We start from the raw sequence: 27,223 nt of genomic DNA on the forward strand, positions 1-27,223 counted from the left end.
AATAAAATAAAAAAAATCTCAAAATTTGTAAAAGGTCACGATAATATATTGCAAATAATCGGACGCTAGAGGTCAACGAACGTTGCAAAAGTAGACCACACGGAGTCAATGCACGTCGTGAGTGGGGCATTGACCCGAGTTTTGCACGCTATACATTGCGGGCTTGAAAAATACTAAATCACTAAAACTACAAAATGAAACAAATGGTTATTACTTATTAGTATTGCATTGTGTTTAGGTAGTATAAACAATAAGGTTAAGTTTTTGCTAGCGTTCTGGCTACACCCTGTATATGCTTCAATTTCTTTTGTTTCCGCATTGTGCCTACTTACTTAATTTAAATAAGGGTGGGGAAGATATTAATTTATTACGTAAGAGTTATGGGAGGCGTTGGTTTATCTAATTTTGTTTTGTTTTGTTCTTAGAATAAGCCGTCTAATGGTTAAGGTGCTGCAAATGTTCATGGGCGGCGGTAATCACTTAACATCAGGTGACCCGCCTGCTCGTTTGCTCGCTATATCGATTAAACAAAAAATATAAGGCCCAGTATCCACCTAAGCGGAGAGGAGAGGAGATGCGTTTAATCGACCAATAAAATTCAAAATAGATGACGTGAAAAAATTATCGTAATTTTTTAAAAATCGGATTGTTTTACTGTGCACATCTCTTCTCCGCTCCGCTTAGGTGGATACCGGGCCTAAGACGTTGTTGGTTTGCTTATTCAATCCCTACCACCGACCACGCACCACTCTAACTTTTCGGAGTTATGATGTGCCTACTGCAAAAAACTTACCTACTCTAAGATTCATCATCATCATCATTATCAACCAATGGACGTCCACAGCTGGACATAGGTCTCTTGTAGGGACTTCCACACGCCACGGTCTTGCGCCGCCTGGATCCAGCGGCTTCCTGCGACTCGTCTGATGTCGTCCGTCCACCTATCGGTTGTACGAACTAAGAACTCGAAGAAGAACTCTATTTGAAAGCCTAGGTTATTTACTCGCATGTCCGTGGCGTATAGGTGTAATAAATTGTATTTATAAGGTTTATTATTATTTAAATAATGTACCATTGGTTTGAATCACTAGGTGTTTATTATAGTAATATTATTATGTACGGATAAACATTAAACATGTTATGTACATGTAATTGCTAAATAGCTCAACCGGTATAGGAGTGGACTGAAAACCGAAAGGTCGACGGTTCAAACCCCGCCCGTTGCACTATTGTCGTACCTACTCCTAGCACAAGCCTGACGCTTAATTGGAGAGGAAAGGGGAATATTAGTCATTTAACATGGCTTAATATTCTTAAAAAAAAAATTGCGTGTAATGTAACTACCGGCTCAATACAATTATAGTTTTCGATAAACTAAGTACAGTTATATACGCGTAGTAACTCTTTGATTTTCCGGGATAAAAAGTAGCCTATGTTCCCCAAGATGCAAGCCATCTCTGTACTTACCAAATTTCGTTAAAGTCGGTTGAACGGTTGAGCTGTGAAAAGCTAGCAGACAGGCAGACAGACAGGCACACTTTCGCATTTATAATATTAGTATGGATATACCTAACGCTTTGCCTAAGGCATATACGGGTCAAAAGTTTAAAAAAACTCTTTTTTCTTCCTGTAAATTAGGTTTTCATTGTTGTCGATCTGTAAACAATAAAAAATACAAAAATCTAAAAAAAACAGTTTTTCTTCCATTTAAATGAGTGTTTTTTGTAATGCTTCTTTGTGATGAAAGAATGCTGTCTCTTTCAGGAAATTGGTACTAAGTACTCAAATCTTTTGTGATGAAATTTTGTTTTAGTCATTGACTTATATATTACTTCGTATGGACAGGGCTATTGAACAAACAAAATGGCACCGATGCAGTGGTGCTTTAGCACCAATGTAACCTCAGTGACGTCTAAAGTAAGATTAGTAAGTAAGTAGTACGGAGGCCTCAGTGCGCGAGTCTGACTCGCTCTTGGCCGGTTTTTTTTATTTTATGCACTAGATTTTAAACCATCAATAATCGATATAAATGATAAGATATGCCCAAGCGAACAAAATTTTTCACGGTTTTGGAACCAAATAAGCACCTCTTAGATACTAATGAACGACCCGTTTGAAATCCATCAGACGTCACTGAGGTTGCATTGGTGCTAAAGCACCACTGAGTCGGTGCCATTTTGTTTGTTCAATGGCCCTGTCCATATGAAGTAATATTGAAGTCAATGATCCTATGATTTAAAATCTAAAGATTTTTAAAGGGATTGGAAAAAGAAGTTTGTTTCTTTCAGTAGGTAAGTATATAAAGGTAAGAATTAATCTAAATATATGTATGTATAAAAGGAAAAGGTGACTGACTGACTGACAGACCGACTGACTGACTGATCTACCAACGCACAGCTCAAACTACTGGACGGATCGAGCTGAAATTTTGCATGCAGATAGCTATTATGACGTAGACGTCCGCTAAGAAAGGATTTTTGAAAAATCAACCCCTAAGGGGGTGAAATAGGGGTTTGAAATTTGAATAGTTAACGCGGACGAAGTCGCGAGCATAAGCTAGTGTGGAATAGTTTGACGGACAGGCACAAAAGAACGCGTTCTTGGCAATTTAATACGGGGGCCAAATTGACGTCTCAAATTAACCAGTTTTTTAATAATCCTGCACTTAGCAACCGTATGTATATTGCCTTGAAAGGGCTAACTGGTTACTCGTTTGCTCTTAATATGTAGCAATTATAAATGCATTCTTTTGGCTAAATTGACAATCAAATTTAAACTCTGTAAAATTGCTTTAGAGTTGCATTTAGTGTTGAGAGCAAAATGTGATTTTTTAAAATAATGTTAGCCCAAGCTTTGGAGTATTTAGGGCAGTTTTCTATATCGGATGCGATGCGATACTGAAATATCCAATTTGTATGACATCTTTTGTACAGGAATGTCGTAGATTCTTGTTAAATATTTATTATTGATTAATTTGTATGTAGCATAATTAATAAAACTTTATCTTAATTTGGTATAATAATAAATAATAATAATCTTTCCGCAGCTGCGCAGATAAGAATTAATTTATTTGGGAATGTTTGTAATGTATAAGCGTGAAAAAATAATTACAGTGTGAAGCCACCCCAACTGATAACACAAAAATCCTAACATCATGAAAATGTTCTTCATAATATCAAGGAAAAACTACATCAAGTTTTGAGATATTTGACAGCTTATCATTTAAAACCCATTGATATTATTTACAACAACATTTAATATTAATATATTATTGACTAGAGTCTAGACGATGCCCGTGCCTTCATCCACATGAATTTAGGTTTTGTAAAAGCCCCGTGGGAACTCTTTAATTTTCTGGTACAAAAAGTAGTCTGCGTCCTAAATTTCATCAGTTACATCGATAAAACACAAATGCCGTGAATAGTTATCAAACAGACACACTTTCGCATTTACAATATTACTATAAAAACGGATAAATTAATCTTTTCTTTATTTTTTGCGTTTTTCATGTATACACTTACAAGAATAACGTGAGGTACTTAATATGAGACCCTGTCAGGGTATAGCATATGTATATTTATACATTATAATTATTAGACAATTCACTTACAGCCGTACTCAGACTCCCTAATCGTTACTTAAGATTGAGTTAAAACGAGACAGATTTATGTGAGAGATATAGCTCTGTCTGTAGAAAAAACAGAAAATATTTATTTTCCTCTCGAAAAATCGCTTTGTATCGCTGTACGCTTGTAGTGGAACACCATCCGTATTGATCTACATACATAATGAGAAACTCTTTCATTAAACATTAAAGTATCCGAACAATTTGGTAGTTCTTAAATTCTTAAATCGATATCACAAATTACCTTATTTGGTGTTGACGACTTTCCGACGGCGGCCAGTTCACGAAACGCCGATTTTGGTCAATGATACCTACTTGAAATATGTAATTATTACTTTTCGACCGAGTTTGGACTAATATTACATTTCTAGGGTTCCGTATACAAAGGGTGACAACGGAACCCTATTACTAAGCCTCCGCTGTACGTCCGTCCGTCTGTCTATCTGTCGGCAGGCCTCAGACAGTCAGTGGATCTCGTGAACCGTAATAGGTAGAGGTTGAAATTTTCACAGACTATTGTGTACTAGCTTATGCTCGGGACTTCGTCCGCGTGGACTGCACAAATTTCTAACCCCTATTTCAACCCCTTAGGGGTTGAAGTTTCAAAAATCCTGGATGCCTACTTACTACATAATAACTATCTGCATGCCAGCCCGATCCGTCTAGTAGTTTGAGCTGTGCGTTGATAGATCAGCCAGTCAGTCAGTCACCTTTTCCTTTTATGTATTTAGATTTCTGTTGCCGCAATAACAACAAATAATAAAAATTTCAGAACAATGAGAATTAAAAAAAATTGTTACTTATTAATTATTGTACGATGGTACGGAATCCTTCGTCTACGAGTTCGACTCGCACTTGCGCAATTTTTTTCCTGTTCCGTTGCTTAAATTGTTCTTTTTATTGACCTCATTAAGGTCATGAGGAAATACTTTGATTCTTAAATTATTTTTCGTTCTTCTAAATTCCATACGCGAAGGGTGTCAACGCAACGTGATCTTATTTCCGCAGCCTCCGCTGTCCGACAGTCTGTCTGTTTGTCTGTCTGTCAGCGGGATGTACCTATCTGTACTTAATACTTATCTCATGAACCGTAGTAGAGAATTGAAATTTTCACAGAGTACAAAATATAATAAAAAAATCAAAATGTAAATACTTATGGATTATTTGGATGGAACTATAAACAAAGAGAACAAGTATGTAAACTTGTGCACTTTGTTCGTAAATTTAAGGAAATAATATTAAATGAGTAAATCGTAGGTAGTAGGTACTAATAATTGTACCCGGACATCCTAAAGTTAGTGATACGGTTAGCGGCTTATAATCCATATCAATACTTATAATAAAACTGTAACAGGTCAAATTCTGTACATTGAAGATATTTTGAAAATTCAGCATGGTTCCCGTAGGAGAGGGGATGAAAGTTAAAATGTATACTGAGTTGTAATTCATTAACGCGTAGTCCGATTTCATTCATTCTTTTTTTGTTAGAAAGGGGATATTTTAAAAATTGTTCCGTAAATATTTCAAGGTAATCGGTTTTTAACCGACTGTCAAAAATGAGGTGGTTCTTTTTTCTACATCGATTTTTTCGAGGTTTCTGGACCGATTTGCAATTTTTTTTTTAAATCAACAAAAAATGTTTTCGTGGTGGTCACATAAAAAATTCTGGATTCAACTCTTTAATCCTGATGCTGCAGGGTTACTGCCCGCCTGAGTTATCAAGATTCAGGAAGTGTTCATAGTGAATTCATATAGTAGGTACCAAGCAACGACTTTATTCTCAGACTTCAAGTCTCAACTCCTCAACCCTGATGATGTAGGGTACAGCACTCCTAAACTATAATGTTTCAGGAACTGCGGATGATACAAAATTATTTTAGGTACCAAGCATAGGCTACATCATTGAACTTCGGATCCTAACTCCTCAATCCTGATGCTGCAAAGTACTGAAGTCCTAAATCGTGGGGATTTTAGAATTTCTGATAGTGAATAGATATTTAAAAAAAAATTAAAAAATTTGAATCGACTGTTAGGCGGAACGAAGTTCGCAGGGTCAGCTAGTCCATACTATACTCTGATTTTTAATTCGGTGGAATTCTGACGTTGTCATTTTTATACATCAGGGGAGTTATTTGTATGAAAAACAGTGTGACCACCACCTGAAGTTCGATTTTACCCCCAAATTACATTAAGTCCCTATCAATATAAAAAGCCCTAAGACATAACTTCGCATTATAATAGGGTGCAATCTTTAACAGTGGAAAGTGGAAACTGGCAGCAATGGGATCGGTTGATTTGAGGATGTAATCTTGACTTATGTTATTATGTTGAACATTTCTAAGTTTATTTTTAGTTCCTTTAAATTTTAATCATCTTGATGTGCCTAAAAGTACACGCTTAGATTATGATTCAGGATTTTTTAAGAAATTCTTTTACAAAAACCTTGTTCTTTACGAAAACAACAAAAAATCGGCACAAATCTGTTGATTTATGTACACTTATGTACAATATTTATGTACACTTATGTACAATATTTAAAGTTTTCTTTTTGTGGGAATTGTTTTATCTCTGGTAACATTAAGAAACGTCAGAATTCCACTGAATTAATAATCAGAATCATCATCATCATCATCATCATCAGCCTGTGGACGTCCACTGTTGGACATAGGCCTTCCCTAAAGAGCGCCACCACACCCGGTCCTCAGCCTTCCTCATCCAGCCACTTCCCGCCAGCCTCTTTATATCGTCGGTCCATCGTGCTGGAGGGCGTCCCACACTACGCTTGCTTAAACGCGGTCTCCACTCAAGGACTAAAAATCAGAATATATATAAATAATAAATAATACAATATATAAATAATACAGAATACATTTATTTATTTTGCTCAGATATGGTAGGAACATGTATATTATTTACATGGGGTCTTAAAAATTAGGTAATCGGTCACATATCCTGCCAAGCATGGCGTGCAAATTAATTGAACCCATACTTATATTCTCTGAAAAAGGACCCCTGATGGGTTCGAAACTAGTCGGGCTAACGTCTACTAAATACGTAAGTAAAGCCGGTTTGTCATACATGTATAATTGAAATCACTCACGATAGTTTAAACGACACGTCTTGTTAGTGCCTTTAGTCAAAAGCTTGTTTTTATCTTATGATCTAGAATCTAGATGTTCTGATACCGTCTGACGTTGTAACGTGTGTAAACTTCCCTTTCACTTTCATGCCTCGGTTATTTTTAGGGTTCCGTACCTCATAGGGAAAAAAGGAACCCTTATAGGATCACTTTGTAGTCTCTCTGTCTGTCTGTCCGTCTGTGGTGTTCTAGAATCATGTTTGGCAGGTAGGTAGCCTGCGCTCCAGAATGCGATATCATTCATCGATTGGATTATACTAGCTAAATAAATGGCTATAGCTCAAAAACGGTTTAAATTATTCTGAATGATATTGTGAACAGTTCCAACACTTACTTGAACTTCCTCAGCTATCATTTCAACAGTAATTCTTCTGTTATCACGAATAAGTCCGTCAATCCTCGATTCCAATGAGAGATCAGAAACTTTCACTGGACGTCCACATCGGGGTTCATCACCTACACTAATTGTTCAGCCACTTTTAAACAGTACCCACTTGTAAAAATTCATACGGTTCATAAAACTTATACTGTACTGTATCAACATTCTAGAAAAAAATTCACTTGGTTTTACACATTCTGCGACTAAAAATCTAATGACTGAGCGCTGCTCTTCTAGGGTGCAATCTTCTAGTGGATTTGCCATGGTGAACTAAAATTTTTTAAGTTATGTTGACATAAAATGATGAAATAGCTGATCAGAGCATAACCCAAGGTTACCAACTAACACCTCTGAAAAGATTGTACACTTCTTCTTCTTCTTCCTTACCTTATCCCACGCTACGTGGGGTCGGCACAACATGTCTTCTTCTTCCACTCATTCCTGTCATTCGTCAACGTATTATCCACTTCTTTTTCACGCATATCCTCTTTCACGCAATCCATCCACCTTTTCTTTGGTCGTCCTCTCCTCTTTTTTCCTTCCACATGCATACTTAACATTCTTCTAGTGACATGGCTTTCTTCCCTCCGCATTATATGCCCATACCATGCCAGCCTATTACCCCTCATCTTTTCTACCACTGGCGCTACTTTCAAATTACCCCTTATACACACACATTGAATAGTAATTTTAAAATTATAGAATTTGTCTCTTTACTTATTGAAGTAGATTATACTTATATAGTTCAATCACAGTTTAGTGATAAGAAGACCTGGTCCGGTTTGATCGACAGCGAATCATTAGGTCACCAGACATCCGCTACCTGCGCTCCAGAATGCGATATCATTCATCGATTGGATTATAGATTATACCTAGAGGAACTAGTTGTAAGTCATTTAGGGCTGCCTCTCTTATCATTTGCGTAGTTGCATCGGTTAACGAAACAAACTTTTTTTCATTTTTAGAGTTCAGTATCTCAAAAGGAAAACGGAACCCATATAGAATCACTTTGTTGGTTGTCTGTCTCTATGTCTGTCGGTCTGTCAAGAAACCTACAGGGTACTTCCCATTGACCTAGAATCATGAAATTTGGTAGGTATTAATTAGGTCTTATAGCAGACATAAGGGGAAAAATCTGGAAACCGTGAATTTGTAGTTACATCACCAAAAAAAATTAAATCTGTTCATGAACTAATAATTAGTTAAGATACTATACCAAATGGGGTATCATATGAAAGGGCTTTACCTGTACATTTTAAATCTAATTTTAAAACTATTTTATTTTTACCTACTGTTAATCTGTCAAGTTACTCTGTACGTTATTAAGTCTGTCTGTTATTAAGTTAATCTACCTATACTTTAATCTGTTAGTCTGTAAGTTAGTGCATGTTAGTTTATAAGCAAAGTTTCACCTGTAATTGACGACCATACTGTTTATTGTATGTATTTAAATGTGCGGTCTTTTATGTATGGAAGTTGTCGGTGATAAATAAATTAAAAAAAAAAAAAAAAAAAAAACAGATTTCGATTTATTAGGTTTTGATTTATCGTGCAACCCTCGGTGCGTGAGTCTGACTCGCACTTGGCCGGCTTTTTTTATAAATACAGGACGTCCCGAGAGATACGTGACGTCTGGCAACACTACAACAACACATAACAACAACACACTTGCATAGCAGAAAAGTTTACTCACTTGACTTCAACTCGACCGATTTGCGGTGTCGTGCTCGTAGTTCGCACCTATTGTTTAAACACTGGCAAATTATAAACACACAGTCTTTATTCACAGTTTCAATTAGTACTTTTATAGTCACTGTCTTATTTCAGGTTATTTTCTACAAACAATTCTATGAATTTCTATATTCTTTTACACTACAAAGGTTTTTTACGTAAGTATAATTCAATGCATTATTTTTATAAACTTTTTTTGTACGAAACAATTGAGTTTAAATTTTCCGGTATTCTTCTCTTAGGCAGCCATTAAAAGTAGTAATTTTTTGAAAATTTTGAAAGTTCAGACTCTATCTCATAGCACTTTTCGACGAACACTAAACTACAAACTAAGAAACAACACTAAAATAAACTAACAAATGTACTAGTCGTGTCTGTAATTAAATTGACACGGTTGATAATACGACATTAATTATTTTTTGTTGTGAATTTTTTTGCCGCAAAAAATGGCGCCACCGCGTTCGAATTCCGCGTCTAAGAACACGAAAGTAATCGATTTAAGATCGAATTAATCGATGATTGTTATCTTTTTTAATTTAAATTAAAAAAACATAAAGTAGTGGCGCCACTGCCGGCAGCGAAGTCAAAATAAGAGCTTGCGGATGGTGCAAGTATTTATATTATATATTTATTGACTAAAATGCTCTATGAGAGGTAACGGTAGCCATACAAAGATATAAACTTTATATTTTGTAACAGACAGGACAAGTTATTAGTAACCCAACAATGAGCCCTTTTGGCTACTTTTCTTCTTCTATTTTTCAACTGTCAAGTATTGAATATCATTAGTTGCCAGTTGACTTTGGAATGAAAATTGTGGTGCGATATTGTAAGCAACAAATTCACCTTTAATGGTTTTTATCACCATGATCAACCCATTGTCGGCCCACTACTGAGTACTGGTCTCCTCTCAGAATGAGAAGGGAATGTTCTTTATGTTATAGATATAATAAAACACATGTAATAAAATTAAAAAAAAATTAGCCAAGCATGATGACTAATATGGTTTCACTGCCCCACATTGATTACGCTCCGGTGAAATGTCTAAACATAGCTTATTCCCGTGACCTCGTACGCGTGGACTAAACAAACTTCAAACCCCTTCTTTACCCCCTTAGGAGTTGAATTTTCAAAAATCCTTTCTTAGCGGATGTCTACGTCATAATAACTATCTGCATGCAAAATTTCAGCCCGATCCGTCCAGTAGTTTGAGCTTTGCGTTAATAGATCAGTCAGTCAGTCAGCTTTTTTTATATGTAACATAACATAACATAACATATATCTTTATTTGCAAAAAAGGTTTGACACATAAGACTTTGACCACTGGCTCCCAAAGAAGTATAAACTGTGTCATGGGAGCCAGTGCCTTCCCTGTTACATACGCTTTTTTAATTTACAATACAATTATTGAGTATCTAACTATTACTTAATAATAAAATCTAAATTAAACAATAAAATAAGATAAATAAGTAAAATAAAATAGAATGATGGGTGTATGATTGTGTGGGTGTGTGGGTGTGTGTGTGTGTGTGTGTGTGTGTGGGTGTGGGTGTAAGTAAGTGTGTATATTATTTTTACGTAGAAATGTGGTGTGCGCTTAAAAGTTCTTCAATACTCACATAACTAAGGTTCTTGAGATAGGAAATTATTTTTGTTTTTGCCGAGTAGTTGTTAATATTATTAATTGTGGTTTTCCTATCAATCGCTTTATATAATGTATAGATTCCTTTATTAAAGAAGGTTTACATTATAAAGAAAACCTTTCAAAATTCTCAGTTCTTAGACGCAAAGGTTTAAGCTATATGATGATAACATTATTTGTGTCAGTAAGTTTAACTTTTTACAACATGTATAGTTTTAATACAAATCAAATTTATTAATCAAAATACAGCACATAGCTCATCATTTTCTAAAATGTGTTGAGATTTGATGGAAATATTTGAGGAATGTTGTCCAGAAAAAATATATAGGTACGCTACGAATGCTAAATCTCCTTTTCAAGACGTGTATAATTTTGGATAGCTACTCTACTATAATGAATATCAATATAAACATACCGTATCCGGGTTCGCGAAATAAATTCGGGACGATAGTGGGGGAAACCCGGCACGAACTGCCTATAGAGCCTATGAAACTGCCTACTTAGGGCGACCTAAGTCCTGTTTGGTGATTTTAGGGTTCCGTACATCAAAAGGAAAAACGGAACCCTTATAGGATCACTTTGTTATCTATTTGTCTGTCTGTCGGTCTGTCAAGAAACCTACAGGGTACTCCCCGTTGACCTAGAATCATGAAATTTGGCAGGTAGGTAGGTCTTATAGCTGACATTCGGGGACAAATCTGGAAACCGTGAATTTGTGGTTACATCACACCAAAAAAATTTAATTGTGGTCATGAAATAATAATTAGTATTATCAATTTTCAAAGTAAGATAACTATATCAAGTGGGGTATCATATGAAAGGGCTTTACCTGTGCATTCTAAAACAGATTTTTATTTAATTTTATGCATCATAGTTTTTGAATTATCGTGCAAAATGTCGAAAAAATCCGACTGTAATACGGAACCCTCGTTGCGCGAGCCTGACTCGCACCTGGCCGGTTTTTTATGTAAATTTTTGACGGTTTTCATTAACGTTTCTATATTATTGTGACATGATTAATGATTTGTTTTTTTTAAATAATATTATAAAGTGGGTCGATGTAACTTAATGATCGTGACACGTGTAGTTTCGCCGAATCTTCGTACAGTTTCACTGGAATTCATGTCTGAATCGTCCTCTAAAGAAGCCCCTATCGTGACTATGAATTCCGATGTTAGCGTTATATAACAAGTTTAAGTTAATGAAGTCGGTTAAAATTTTTAAAAAACCAGCCAAGTGCGAGTCAGGCTCGCGCATCGAGGGTTCCGTAGTACAATCGTATTTTTTCGACATTTTGCACGATAAATCAAAAACTATGGTTCATAAAAATAAATAAAAATCTGTTTAAGAATCCACAGGTGAAGTCCTTTTATATGATACCCCACTTGATATAGTTATCTTACTTTGATAATTGAAAATACTAATTGTTAGTTCATGACCACAATTTAATTTTTTTGTGTGATTTGACCACAAATTCACGGTTTCAGATTTTCCCCCTAAAGCCAGCTATAAGACCTACCTACCTGCAAAATTTCATGATTCTAGGTCAACGGGAAGTACCCTGTAGGTTTCTTGACAGACCGACAGACAGACAGACAACAAAGTGATCCTATAAGGGTTCCGTTTTTCCTTTTGAGGTACGAAACTCTAATAAAGCAAGACATGGAATTCGGAGTTCCGGCATCCGGGCTATCCGGAAAATTAAGATAATGAGTGGATTTCCAGTAATGACAACCTGTCAATATTCAACACGTCTCAGTGATACCAAGAACACTGATCCATATCTATATATATCTATTTCATCTATATATATATATTTTTTTTAATTTTAATTTTGTTATTTGCGATCAGTCCGAGGACTTTTAGCAAATTAGGTGTAGGATATATAAAAATGAATCACTAAATGTGTTGCTGATCGCAAATCTCGAGAACAGCTGAACCGATTTCGCTAACTCTTTTTTATAATATTTCTTGTAGTAGATACGAGGATGGTTCTTACGGAGAGAAAAATTTTAACGGGATTTTTAAAAACCTTATTCCACGCGGACGAAGACGCGGGCATCAGCTAGTTAATATTATAAATGCAAAAGTATGTATGTTCGTATGTAACCACTAGCTTATGCTCGCGTCTTCATCCGCGTGGACTACACCAATTTTGAACCCCTATTTCACCCTTTTAGGGATTGAATTTTCAAAAATCCTTTTTTAGCGGATGCCTACGTCATAATAGCTATCTGCATTCCAAATTTCAGCTCGATCCGTCCAGTAGTTTGAGATGTGCGTTAATAGATCAGTCAGTCAGACATGCGCTAAGAAAGGATTTTTAAAAATTCAATCCCTAAAGGGTTGAAATAGGGGTTTGAAATATGTGTAATCCCCACGGACGAAGGATAGTTAATATTTTAAAAAGAAAAGTCAGAACTCATGAAATTTTTACTGTAACTTTGCACAGAATTTCCCTTTATAATGTAGACAAATAGTAAAGCCGGATTTTTCAAAATTCTCACGGGGTAAGGAATAGAGAGGATCTACATTTTTGATTCCACGCGGACGAAGACGCGGGCATCATCAAGTATTCCGTTCGTATATTAGTGATACCAAGAACACTAATAAGTAATAACGTATTATGTAGAGTACCTACAAAGTACCGGATTCCATGTCAGTTTTTGATGTCGGCTTTGATAAAGTTAGTCGTACCTATACCCGGATTAACCCAATCTAGGTACTCGGTTAATTAAGAGGCTTATCGTTTCTGTTACATATAACTCATTAATACAAACTGCGAGACATACGCGGAGGAGCATGACCTAAAATGTAACTCAAATAAGAGTGAATTATTAGTATTTAAGACACCGAAAATACGGACACGCTATGTTCCACCCGTATGTCTCGGCGGTGTACCTCTGAAGGTCATGGATAAATTTAAGTATTTTGGTCATATTGTTACGAGTGACCTAAGAAAAAGACCATCCGAGGACGGCGGGAGTTCGCGCACGCGTGGCACAGAAGAAGGAGCTGCTCCGAAGTGCGGCAGCGACGACGGAAAAGAGGACGCGGAGAGCAGGAAGAGGAAGAGGAAGGAAGCGAGGAGGATGACGACGACGCGACGAGCTCAGAGGAGGGAAGCGAGAGCTAGGTATCCAGATACGCAATGACAGGAGAGGATGTGGGAAACAGGAGACACCACGAACGTCGACGGGAATCTCCCGTATCAGTGACGTCTGCCCCAGAATGGGGAGAGTGACATGATGGGGACAAGGAAGCAGAAAGGAAAGAACTTGTAGGGAGTCAAGAAGGCGCCCCGGGAAAGAGCCACCGAGCAAGTACCGAACGGGCGCCCTCCCGCGTTTCGGCCCATATAACCGCGAGGTTGGTGGGGCCATGGGTGGTGGTGGGTTGACCTAAGAAATGATGAGGATATTGAACGAGAACGGAGGGCGTTGGCGGTAAGAGGCAATATGCTTGACCGTAGATTTGCCCGGTGCACTGCAGACGTGAAAGTAACTTTATTTAAAGCGTTCTGTCAGTCCTTCTATACCGGTGCACTAATAATGGGTGACATATACACGCCGAGCGTACAGCGTCCTGCGTGTTCAATATAATAACGCCTTTAGGATGCTGTTGAGGCTGCTGTGGCGCTGTAGCGCATCTAAAATGTTTGCCGACGCTCATACCAATGACTTTTTTGCCATAATGCGTAAAAAAAGCGGCATCTCTCCTGCAGCGCTTACGTACCAGCGACAAGGGCATCCTAAAGGTAATTGCTGCCAGGCCCGACTGCCCCCTACTACACCACTGCGTGGAGGTAGCTATTGGGTCAATATAATAAAATTAACTGTACCTACCCATTAATGAACAAACAAAACTAACTTACTAATTAAAGAAAAATTGTAACTAACATACTAACAATCTATGGATGGAAACGTGTGAAGTAAACGTTTATTTATTTATTTATTTATTTAATAGGAATATCGACGTTGGATGATTATACAGTATACGCAGCAGAAAATAATGTGCGTCGGTCTAAAGATGGAGATATCTCGCAAACTATTTTGGCCTTTACACAAGTTTAAAAAGTCCATTAAAAGTGTGCTCCTGAAAAAAGCATAATTACACAATAATTATTGAAGACTAGCTGATGCGACTTCGTACGCGTGGATTTAGGTTTTTAAAAATCAAGTGGGACTCATTAATTTTCCAGGATGAAAGTAGCCTATGTACTTCCCCGGGATATAAGCTAACTCTGAACCAAATTTCATCAAAATCGGTTGAACGGTTGGGCCGTGAAAAGCTAGTAGACAGACAGACAGACACACTTTCGCATTTATAATATAAGTATGGATGGATTATCTGAATGATAAAAGAGCGTGGATATGACCTGCTGCTCGTTCCAGCAACGCACAGGATTGCAAATACTTTTCTTATACATGGCATAATATTGTATATCAAATCTTTGAAAAGAGCAACCGCCGAGTTTCTCGCTGGTTCTTCTCGGTAGGAAAAGCCTTCCGAACCGGTGGTAGATGCATGTGAAGATTCAAAAATACTTGTAAAAGTTTTATTAAATAAATTTTATTTTTATTTTTATTTTATTTTTAGAGTTTGCCTTAGGGATATGCCTGCCTCTGTGATGAAGTATGTTGCAAAAGCTACATTTGAGCGTACGTCCGTATATTTAGGAATTAAACAATTCCGCATATCGGAGCGCAGTGATTGATAGCAGGATCATTTGCTGGCGCCGCGCCAGTGGGGATGGCACAGGGAGGTTTTTTGTTTTGGGCAACCGTAGCGGCCTCTACGTAATTCCAATTTATATGCAATTTTTCAAAGGGGCTTTTCAGGGGAAATATGTAATACTAGCGAAAGCCTACTACCCGCCCCGGCTTCGCAAGGGTAGCTTATTACAATTTCATAGGGTTCTCTAATTTTTTTGAAAATGTTCATGGGCGGCGGTAATCACTTAACATCAGGTGACCCGCCTGCTCGCTTGCTCGCTATATCTATTAAAAAAAAATAAAAAGAAAAAAAAAATAAAGTGTAGCCTATGTCACTCACGAATAATGTAACTTTCCACAGGTGAAAGAATTTTAAAAACGCAAACGTGCACGCTGTTCTTCTCGGTGTTGGGCGAGCCTCTTCCAAGTTTTCCCCGCAAGCTTGGTGATGTCGTCGCCTACTTTTTAACATGTATTAGTTCTCTCACTCTAGTTCACTCTGACTAGACCTTGGATGAATAAGACTAGACAATCTAGTGACTACCAAATTGTGTGTCAAAATACAGTCTAAAGCCTGACCACACAAATAAAACACCTCATAACATAATATCTATCTATATATATAAAAGGAAAAGGTGACTGCTGACTGACTGACTGACTGACTGATCTATCAACGCACAGCTCAAACTACTGGACAGATCGGGCTGAAAGTCGGCACGCAGATAGCTATTATGACGTAGGCATCCGCTAAGAAAGGATTTTTGAAAATTCAACTCCTAAAGGGGTGAAATAGGGGTTTGAAATTTTGTAGTCCACGCGGACGAAGTCGCGAGCATAAGCTAGTTAATTATAAAGTTTTGTTTTGTTCCAAAAAAAGAGTAATAAATACAATAAGTTAGGTAAGTTCGCCATCAGCAGACCATAGTTCGACATTTCCACGCTAGCTTTCCATGCAGATTTCGAACGACAAAAGGGCCTTTCCGAGCGGTGAGATGAAGAATAACAATGTATGTATCGGTCGGAATAAGATACATGAGACGATGTTTCCGTATTTCGTAAGGCTGTCGGCACTAGGCACTAGGCAGGCAGGTACTCGTCTATTTACTATTGCGAGTGCACTAGTCGGTCCACTAAACTTGTGTGCCAATTCTTGACGACTCGTGGGGCTCCTAATGAAGCGGATGTGGATGCCGAAATTACTATGAGTTAATCTGTATCATAGAGTAACGGAACGTTGCGATATGTGTCACCTGTCAACGTAGAAATGACATATCTGTCATTGCGGCATATGAATATAACCTTGGTCAACAATTGATTTGGCTTTCACATTGTTTGTACCTAATTATTAATTATTAAAAACTAGATTAAATTAGTTAAATAAAACCACCATTGATTTCCAGAAACATCGTTTTAATCAATATCCATACTCATATTATAAATGCGAAAGTGCGTCTGTCTATCTGTCTGTCTGCTAGCTTTTCACGGCCCAACGCTTCAACCGATTTTAATGAGATTTGGTACATAGGTAGCTTACATCCCGGGGAAGGACATAAGCTACTTTTTATCCCGGAAAATCAAAGAGTTCCCATGGGACGAAGTCGCGGGCATCATCTAGTTACCTAATATATCAGTAAACCTTAGATAAATTGGTTGTCCGATTCAAATCAAGATTACAAATCATCATCAACAACCCATCGCTGGCTCACTACTGAACACGGTATTGTTCTCAGATTGAAAAAGGTTTGGTCATAGTTCACCACACTGCCCCATTGCGGATTTGCAGACTTCACACACCTTTGAGAACATTATGGAGAACTCTCAGGCATGCAGGTTTTGTTTTCCTTCACCATAATGAAAACTCCGAAAAGTTAGAGACCGTGCGTTATTTTCCGGTGCGAGGTCGCTATTCTAGCACCTTGGGACACAAACAGTCAACATCTATCGGTTGTACGAACTATGTGCCCTGCCCATTGCCACTTCAGCTTCGCAACCCGTTGAGCTATGTCGGTTACTCTGGTTCTCCTACGGTTCTCCTCATTTCTGATTTGATCACGTAGAGAAACTCCTAGCATACGTAGTTCTCTCCATCTGTACTAACCAGGCCCATGGCTTCAGAACCGTCTGAACTTCCACACGCAACGTTCTTGCACCGGCAAGACCGTTGCGTGTGGAAGTCCAAACTAATGTCCAGCAGTGGACGTCTATCGGTTAATGATAATGATGATTGATCTATTAGTTAGTATGTTCGAGTGTGGTTTTTTTTTAATTTATATACTAGCGCTTGACTGCAATCAGACCTGATGAGATGGAGCGCGCTTGCCTAGAAGATGCCTATTCACACTTTTAAATATAAATCAAGTATTACGACAAAAATAATTTCATGAAATTCGGAAAATTGTTTACGATATAAAATATCAAACAAGCGAGCAGGCGGGTCAGCTGATGTTAATTACCACCGAGTTGCTCATAAAAATTTGCAGTATCAGAGAATATAAAAACGGTCAAGTGCGAGTCAGACTTGCACACGAAGGGCTCCATATCATTTTTTTTTTTTTTTTATTCAGATACAAGTTAGCCCTTGACTGCAATCTCACCTGGTGGTAAGTGATGATGCAGTCTAAGATGATAGCGGGCTAACCTGGAAGGGGTATGGCAGTTTTTATTAAACCCATACCCCTTTGGTTTCTACACGGCATCGTACCGGAACGCTAAATCGCTTGGCGGCACGGCTTTGCCGGTAGGGTGGTAACTAGCCACGGCCGAAGCCTCCCACCAGACCAGACCAGAAATTTAGAAATTATAAAATTCCAAACCCCTGCCAGGAATCGAAAAATATTACCATCGTAATATTTTACTATTTTTAAATTTTCTAGGCGGCCATTTTGAAATTTTTATGATTTGTTGATATTAGTCCCGCAAATCGCTAATTCGCGTGGCTGCGATTTTAACATTAGACTGAAGTTGGGAGCTGATGGTAGGTATATATTTTTATTTCCGCTGACGTCAAAATGACGTCATTTCGATGTTAATGAGACATGGTTCCAGCGCAATAGCAATGTGCGGGACATATGTATATAGCGGCAACAGAAATACGCATTTTGTGAAAATTTTGACGCTTCACGAGATACAGCCGCAGCCCGTTGACAGACAGAATAGCTCTACGTACAATATTTCGCTGCTAATGAACATAATCAAAAATATATTAGCCCCATTTTCCACCGCGTCAATTCGGAAGAAAAATGACTTTACGATTCCTACCGCGGTTCTAATGGCCTGTTACTAACTCGGGGGCGTTGAACCGTGCGAGTCGAACATCCGGCGCTCAAAGAAAAACTTGTATCTACTTAATGATTTATGATAAAAGAAAAATCGTTTTATCACCCTCAATTCATCACTACCCTATTATAAATGCGAAAGTGTGTTTGTTTGTTGGTTTATCCTTCAATCACTTCCCAACGGAGCAACCCATTGACGTGATTTTTTGCATGGCAAATGGGTATAGTTAAAGACCTGGAGAGTGACATAGGCCACTTCTTATCCCGGAAAATCAAAGAGTTCCCACGGGATTTTTAAAAACCTAATTCCACGCACACGAGGTCGCGGGCATCAGCTAGTTTGATATGAACGGAAGATAGTATGGAAAATTTGTGAGCAAACATTTAAAAAATGTCTATCAGCCGGTTTTTTATTCCAGGTCTTAATATTTGCAAAAACCTGTGATTTGTTCATTAATAATAATAAATATTTATTAGCAGTTATTTTATATTTCTGTTGTTTATTTTATTTTTTGTTGTTCCTGTTACTTTAATTTTTGTTGTTTCTGTTAAGTACTTTAATTTTTGTTTGTTGTTTCTGTTACTTTATATTCTGTTGTTTATTTTGTTTTATTTTTTGTTGTTCCTGTTATTTGATTTTCTGTTACTGTTACCTTAATTTTTTGTTGTTTCTGTTATTTTATTGTTTGTTGTTTTTTTTTAAAATATGATAAAAATGAGAAAAATAAATAAATGAAAGAATAAATAATTAATTTATTTAATAACCTTAAATGATGTCTATAACCTAACTCAGTACAGTTCATTTCTCTGGAATCCTGACCCCTAAACTAGGAAATCCCGTGTCTAAACTTCACTGGAGCGTTTACCCAACCGCGATTTTAATGGCCTGTTACTAAGTCGGGGGCGTTGAACCGTGCGAGTCGAACATCCGGCGCTCAAAGAAAAACTTATATCTACCAGTTGTTCGCCATACGGTTTAGAAATTTATTTATTGCGTGTGATTTGGCGTTTTTTTTCTAATGTTTTCGGAGATAGATCTCTTCCCGTGAAGATAATAATTAATGTTACCTACGAAAACTTTTTTTTTAAATTATTATTAATCCATCATCATCATCATCATGATCAACCTATCACCGGCATAAAGGATATTTAAATATTTAAAACGCACATAACTCCGAAAAGTTAGAGGTGCGTGCCCGGGATCGAATCCCCGACCTCCGATTAGAATATATAATTCCCACGGCGGCGTCGCGCGTCGTCGGGATTTAGTTACTATGGGTAGTGACTACACGAGAAACTAAAGCAAAAAGTAATATGATAGGAACGAGACGATCGAATCCTGTTCGTAATCGAAAGTGTAGTTGTGTTGATCCACCTCACTATTAGAACTAATAACATGTAGGTAGATACGTAGGTTTGTTCAACACTACACGTAAAACAAAAAACGTTACTATTGACTGCTGCGATTTCACCACCACCGCGAGAGAATAGGCTACTTGACTCATATCTAATTTCGTCCAATAAATGATTATTTATTATAGTATTTTGCTTAAGACAACGAAATATATCAATAACAATTATTAAAAACGCAGGATGGATATATAAATCCAATTTAAAAAAATACAGTTTTTATTTTTATTTGAAACGCAGAAAACGCTGTCAGCCATGATGTGACGTCATTAATATGTAAACAAAGAAATGTCATCCCGATGTGACGCAGGGACTAACGTAGTATCCATATATATAAAATTTAGAGTCGTGACTAACTTATATATCAACGCACAGCCTAAACATCTAAACAGCTGATCCTAGATACATGAAATTTGGTGGGTGTGTTCTTTGTAGGTAAAGAGAAGGTATCCACTAGGAAAGGATTTTTTGAAATTCCACCTCTGAGTGGGTTAAATGGAGGTTTGAAATTTATGAAGTCCACGCGGGCGAAGTCACGAGCATAAGCTAGTTTTTATATATTTCTAAAAACTCATAGTAAACGTAAAAAAATATCGTTTTCTCTTTATAAATTGAATAAGTTATCAAGTAAGACTTACAACAAAGTGATCTTTGCAAAAATAAATTTGGGTTGAAGTCGTTAGTCATATAGGATCCCTTTAAGCAAGTCTTCGCGTGTTACGTATATTTATTTCACTGGGCACTCTAATCCACAACTTTCCTGTGGTCTTTATCGATGCGTTTTTTACATTCTCGGATGATACAATAACGATAATTACTATATTTTTCATGTAAACTAGTATAATAGAAGTCATGTTTATTAACTTTGGGAGGTTATGCTGTTGTTTACAAATGCATGACGTCAGAGCACAGATAATCTATCGGCCAAACATGGCCGACAGTGTTTTCACCTGTCTAAGAAAATATATTTTTAAATTAAAGTTTTATGGTTTTTAGGGCGCAAAAAAATATAGTGTTAATTTTTTTGATATAATAGGACAAATATTAACCATTTTTTTTGCATGAAAACTCGTATCGTAAAATGTTGGTTGTTGTACTCTACTCAATGAGTTCTAAACAATGATACCCCATATGCTAGGGTACGAAATCCCCCCCCCCCCCGCCCCCCTTAAAATAATGAAACTAAATTAAAATTTAATAATCTGTTTTGGGTCAACATTCTACACCAGATACCAAAATTTCAGGTTTGAAACTCATTTCGTCTATACGAGCTAGAGACAGACGGACAGAGAGACAGCAGAGTGACATATTATAATAGGGCTTCTTTTTACTCTTCAGGTACGGAACCCTAAAACAAGGATATACCTATCAGTCTCCCTAGAAGCATGTATTGTAATAATATATCACCTCGCTGAAATTCTATGAAACGCGCAGACACGCTCATTGTAAGATCGTTAAAGCCCCTCATTAATATAAACTGAAAGCTTTCGGCTGCGGCTTCGGAAGACTATTGGCTTGGGGAGATTATTGTGTTTTGGAAATTGCGGCGAACGTTGTTGGAATATGATGGAATTCATTTTCATAAGCTGTGATAGCCTAGTGGTTAGGACGTCCGCCTTCTAATCGGAGGTCGGGGGTTCGATCCCGGGCACGCACCTCTAACTTTTCGGAGTTATGTGCGTTTAAAATTAATTAAATAGGAAAACATCGTGAGGAAACCTGCATGCCCGAGAGTTCTCAAAGGTGAGTGAAGTCTACCAATCCGCACATGGCCAGCGTGGTAGACTATGGCCAAAACCCTTCTCACTCTGAGAGGAGACCCGTTCTCTGTAGTGAGCCGACGATGTGTTGATCATGATGATGATGATGAATATAAACTGAAGGCTTTCGGCTGCGGCTTCGGGAGACTATTGGCTTGGAGAGATTATTGTGTTTTGGAATATTTATGAAATCGCGGCGAACGTTGTTGGAATACTCAATATAAACAAGAGTGAATAGGCACCTTCTAGGCAAACGCATCCCATCTTAGACCACATGATCACTTCCCATCAGGTGTGATCGTGGTCAAGCGTGCGCCTATAATGAATTAAAAAAAAAATCATCTACCTTTACGAAATTTAAAATTACGATGTACCTATCAGTTTCTCGCACCATTGCATTGTGTAATTTCAGTTAAATAGGCATTTGATTAATCTAAATAAACATATAAAAGAAACAGGTGACTGACTGACTGATGGACTGACTGATCTATCAAAGCACACCTGAAACCACACTGGACGGAGCACACAGATCACCTCCAACCACCGGGGTGGTCTGTGACGGAGCATAATAAGGTGGCATTTAAAGCTAGTAGTAACTAATTCAGTTTTTTTTTTAAATAATGAATATTAGCCATGTTAAATGACAAATTAGATTATGACCCTTTCCTCTCCAATTAAGCGTCAGGCTTGTGCTAGGAGCAGGTACGATAATAGCGCAACGGGCGGGGTTTGAACCGTCGACCTTTCGGTTTTCAGTCCACTCCTATACCGGTTGAGCTATTGAGGCTCAAAGGCTTGTAGGTATCTTCTCTATACATAAAAAAAATGAATCGCTGAATGTGTTGCTTATCGCAAATCTCGAAAACAGCTAAACCGATTTCGCTAATTCTTTTTTCATGATATTCTTTGAAGTGCGGGGATGGTTCTTACGGAGAGGAAAAATTTAAAAAAATAGAAGTTCGCCGGGGCAGTTATTTAATAAAAATCTTTTGAATCCATTAGTAGGTACGTGATGTGATGACGATGATGTACAGTATCTTAATAATAGGTATAACAACAGTAGGTAATACTTAAACCTTTTTAGAAACCGTTATAAATTGGTAATCCTTCTGAGAACAATAGCGATCTTAATCTCTTTGAAACAACGAAATGAATGGAGTTAGATGCCGTACATGTACTACTTTACGTGTACTAAAGTATAAGTTGTGAATGAAGGAGATAACAATGCTAGTAAATTAATACGTGCGAGTGTAACGGCAATTTTTTTGTACCGTGTTTAATTGTGTATATATGTTGAGATTTGGCTTTGTTTTTGTAGATTTAAAATGATTAGTCGTAGTCTACTGTGGTAGTTTTTTTGATTAGTGTATTTGTATGCAAGGTGTTTGTTATTATTATTATCATCATCATCATCATCTCACTATTCGAGGGTCCGGCGTTCGATCCCGGGTACACATCTTTAACATTAAGTAATTAAGTATGTGCAATTTTAACTAGGTTTATTTCGGTTTAAAGACATTTATTTCTCAATAAAGAACACAACAGTTCACTTATATATCGAGAATTACAATATGTAAACAACATTAAATTAATTACTTAAATTAATGGTATGTACATGGTATCTAAGTGTCACTTTTTAAGTTTATTTTATAGAATTGTCAACTATTATTATACCTAATTTTAATTATTGCTTGTAAATTTAAAAAAAAACTAAAATTTATTAAATTTTAACTATCTATCGCTTGTTTTAAAGGTGATGAAAATATCGTAAGGAATTTAATAACCCTGCATGCCTGAGAGTTCTCCATAATGTTCCTAAAGATGTGTGAATTCTGCGAATCCGCACTTGGCCAGCCTGGTAGACTATGGGCTAAACCCGTCTCATTTTGATTCTGAAAGGAGGCCCGTGCTCGGTAGAGGGCCAGCGGTGAGTTCAAATGAAGATGATGAATAATTATAGCATATCATTTTATTTATTGTGTGTTACTTAAACCAAAACGACACAACAACCTCATCTGAAAGAAAATAATAGGACTTGTATGTCGGAAAATGAAAGAGTTCCCACGGAATCCATTAAAAACATAACATGCATAAGCATGCCAAAATATTTTTAGAGAGTTACATTTTTGTTCTGCTTGCCGTGGAGACCCTGGGGCCATGGATTTTTGCACGAGACATTTCACCGCGATTAATAGCCTCATCTGGTGACAGAAGGGCTGACTTATTTTTTGCGCAACGGATCAGCCTGGCTGTCATGCGCGGAAATGCAGCCAGTATTCTTGGCACTATTCCACGCGGGCATGATTTATATAGTAATTAGATAAGGCTAGCTTTAAGTTTTATTGTAATATTTTTTAAATAATATAAATGCCTCATTTCCTTTTATATTTTATTATAATATTTTATTGAATCCAAAATACTTTATATAAGGCAAGTACAGGTTTAATTTCAGACACGTTAATTTCCGCATAGCAACCAACTGCCAAGCAATTGCTGCGAAATTCCAAACTTGCTGAAATGAATCAACTGTCAATGTATTGCATATAATTTTTTTTAACAATAATTAATTATTTTTTATGCAAATAAGTGTCGCAACTAAAGAGCTACGTAATCAGAGCACCTAATACTATTGTATAGCCTGACCAGTTTTTTTTTTCATGTACCAAAATTGTAGTTAAATTGTGGTCACGAACTAATAATTAGTATTTTCTACTTTCGAAGTGAGATAACTATATCAAGTGGGGGTATATGCAAGGTCTTCACCTGTATATTCTAAAATAGTTTTTTATTTATTTTTGTGCATCATAGTTTTTGAATTATCGTGCAAAATGTTGAATAAATACGACTGCAGTACGGAACGCTCGTTGCGCGAGCCTGACTCGCACTTGGCCGGTTTTTTTGTTTAAAATAGTTATAATTTAATTTCCGCAAAACAATATCAAGTGCATACTTACTTACCTATACTTATTTGGAAAACTAGTTTTAACTTTTGCTAAAGGAATGCACGCTAAATTATATTTTTAATACTAATATATGTAAAACAAGTTTTGTTACTATCAACAATATAATAAAATCACGCCACGTAATTACAGGTAGTAAGTAATTGTACCTAGTTGGAAATTAAAACGACTTTGCAAATCAGATCATACTTAATTGATATAGGTTATATTTTAAAAGCTTAAATTTTTTAATATTCAAATTAGGTCTTAAAGTCTCGCCGATAAATTAATATGGTTTCTATTTTAATTATTAACCTAACGGGATTATTACAATATAACGTAATTAGTATTAGTATACCTATTAATAATTATGTAAGTATATTAGGTTTAAAATAGCTGATATCTGGGACTTCGTCCGCGTGGATTTAGGTTTTTAACACTCCCATGGGAACTCTTTAATTTTCCGGGATAAAGAGTAGCCTATGTCACTTTTCAGTTCTTTTGCTATATCCATTCAAAACATCACTTCGATCCGTTGCTTCGTTACGGCATGATTGAATGACAAACCAAGAAACAAATACACTTTCGCATTTATAATATGGGTAGTTATGTAGGATGCAATGATATGTAATTACTACGTAGTATTCAGATATGAAATATGCGCAACTCACAATTATGACATGCAATAAATTATATTAAAACTAGGCCTGATTTGATTAATTTATTAATGTTTATATGATTTGTCGATACCTGCCTGGAAATTAATGATTTATTAATGTTAATAAAATTATAATAATTAATATATTATTTGTATAAAATAAGATATTACGATTATTACTATTTCATTCCTGTGTAGTTTAGACTTTGTAATATTTGTAATAATACTGTATTATCTTGTTGAAGAATTATGAACAAGTATATTATTATTTTCTTTACATAATACAGGTACAAATAATTTGAAGACTTGTTTTTCGTAGCGTGCAAAAGGTACAATAATGATCCCAAAAATAGAGATTTTCCCTTTAGATACAATAAAACTATCAAGAGGGATCGCGAAGGATAACACTTCTTATTTTGCTTTTAGAAATTATAACGAAACCACATAATTAAAGTTCAAAGACAAAACCAAAATAATAAGTTTTTAAAATTAAAAATCAGCCAAGTGCAAGTCAGGCTCGCGCAACGAGGGTTCTGTACTACAGTCGTGTTTTTTCGACTTTTTGCACGATAATTAAAAAACTATAATGCAAAAAATAAATGAAAATCTGTTTTAGAATGTACAAGTAAAGACCTTTCATTTATTATGATACCCCACTTGATATATGTAGTTATCTTACTTCAAAAATAGAAAATAATAATTATTAGTTCATGACCACAATTTAATTTTTTTTGTGTGATGTAATCACAAATTCAGGGTTTTCAGATTTTTCTCCGAATGTCTGCTACAAGACCTACCTACCTGCCAAATTTCATGATTCTAGGTCAACGGGAAGTACCCTGTAGGTTTCTTGACAGACCGACAGACAGATATACAGACAGACAGACAACAAAGTGATCCTATAAGGGTTCCGTTATTCCTTTTGAGGTACGGAACCCTAATAAAAAAATTGAAATTGTAAAAACATGTATAAAATGTATTCTGCTTTCTAGAATTCACCGATAGCCATTAATTAAGTTAATCAGTTCGTTTTCCCAACTGTCCCGAAAAAAAGGTCTTATCTAAAAAAAGTGTTTAGGAAAATGTATGGGGATGTATTTTATCACCATTAATTAAAAGGGTTAGCCCTGGATCGATTTATTTGAAACGATCTACGTATCGGCGAGCCAATCTCTTGGGACGACGACGTAGGGTTGCCACCCTGGTTTATTATAGAAGTAGTTTTTGCCTGTGACTTCGTCCGCACGGTTTCAGTTCAATAAAACCCTGTAGGATCCCTTGTTTTTCCCGGGATGAAAATCCTATGTAAGGAATAGTAAATTAGTGTTTGGAAAAATAAATATGTACTTCGTTGTATCCTGGAGATGGGAGTATGCTGTCATTCACGGAAAAAAGAAAAAAAAATCCACACTAATGATGTAGTGGGATACAACTAACTACTAAGTCTATTTATAAGGTTTTAGAAGTGCTTTTGAATCGTTAAAATAATTTTCTACATGGTTCAGAAATACCTAGGTATTAATAGACAGAGAAGAAAATAAATTAATATTGTGTACTTATTCATTTGTCAGTTGCAAGACAGTATTATGTTTTTATTTCAAGGATCTAGATCTAGGATATAGGGTACCTATATTTGATTTAAAATCGACTTCAAATACCAAACAGACAGACAGATAAAAACGTGTTACTTAATAAAAGAAAAAAAACTTTAAAGATCGCTGGTAAAGCCCTGGTAATGAAGATTAAAAAATGCAATAAGTAAACTTTATTAATTTTATAGCACTGCATATTTTGTGTCACTTTGAAGGTTATTTTAAAACAATAGGTAAGTGTACACTTCGTGTAACAGTGGGGAATTTCGAATAAAAGCTGAACGTATTTTCCTCAAATCGAAATTCCCAACGGCCCTTACTAAAAATATTTCACTTAATTCGTAAAAGCGAGCGGTAC

The 27,223-nt window shown here is 36.5% G+C and overlaps 1 protein-coding gene across 2 annotated transcripts in view; it reads right to left on the reverse strand.

Annotated features, from left to right (window-relative positions):
- Nucleotides 1–27,223, reverse strand: part of LOC117987731 (uncharacterized) — a 54,109-nt gene that overhangs the window by 12,476 nt on the left and 14,410 nt on the right. The window contains exon 1 of one of the 2 annotated variants that reach the window (XM_069502811.1): nucleotides 8,837–9,457. The exons of the other annotated variant lie outside the window; for it this stretch is intronic. The gene's annotated coding sequence lies outside the window, so the exon portion shown is untranslated. Of the gene's footprint in view, nucleotides 1–8,836; nucleotides 9,458–27,223 lie in introns of those variants that run through there. 2 annotated transcript variants of the gene reach the window in all.

The sequence above is a fragment of the Maniola hyperantus genome, chromosome 13 (genome assembly GCF_902806685.2).
Source record: "Maniola hyperantus chromosome 13, iAphHyp1.2, whole genome shotgun sequence".
NCBI lineage: Eukaryota > Metazoa > Arthropoda > Insecta > Lepidoptera > Nymphalidae > Maniola > Maniola hyperantus.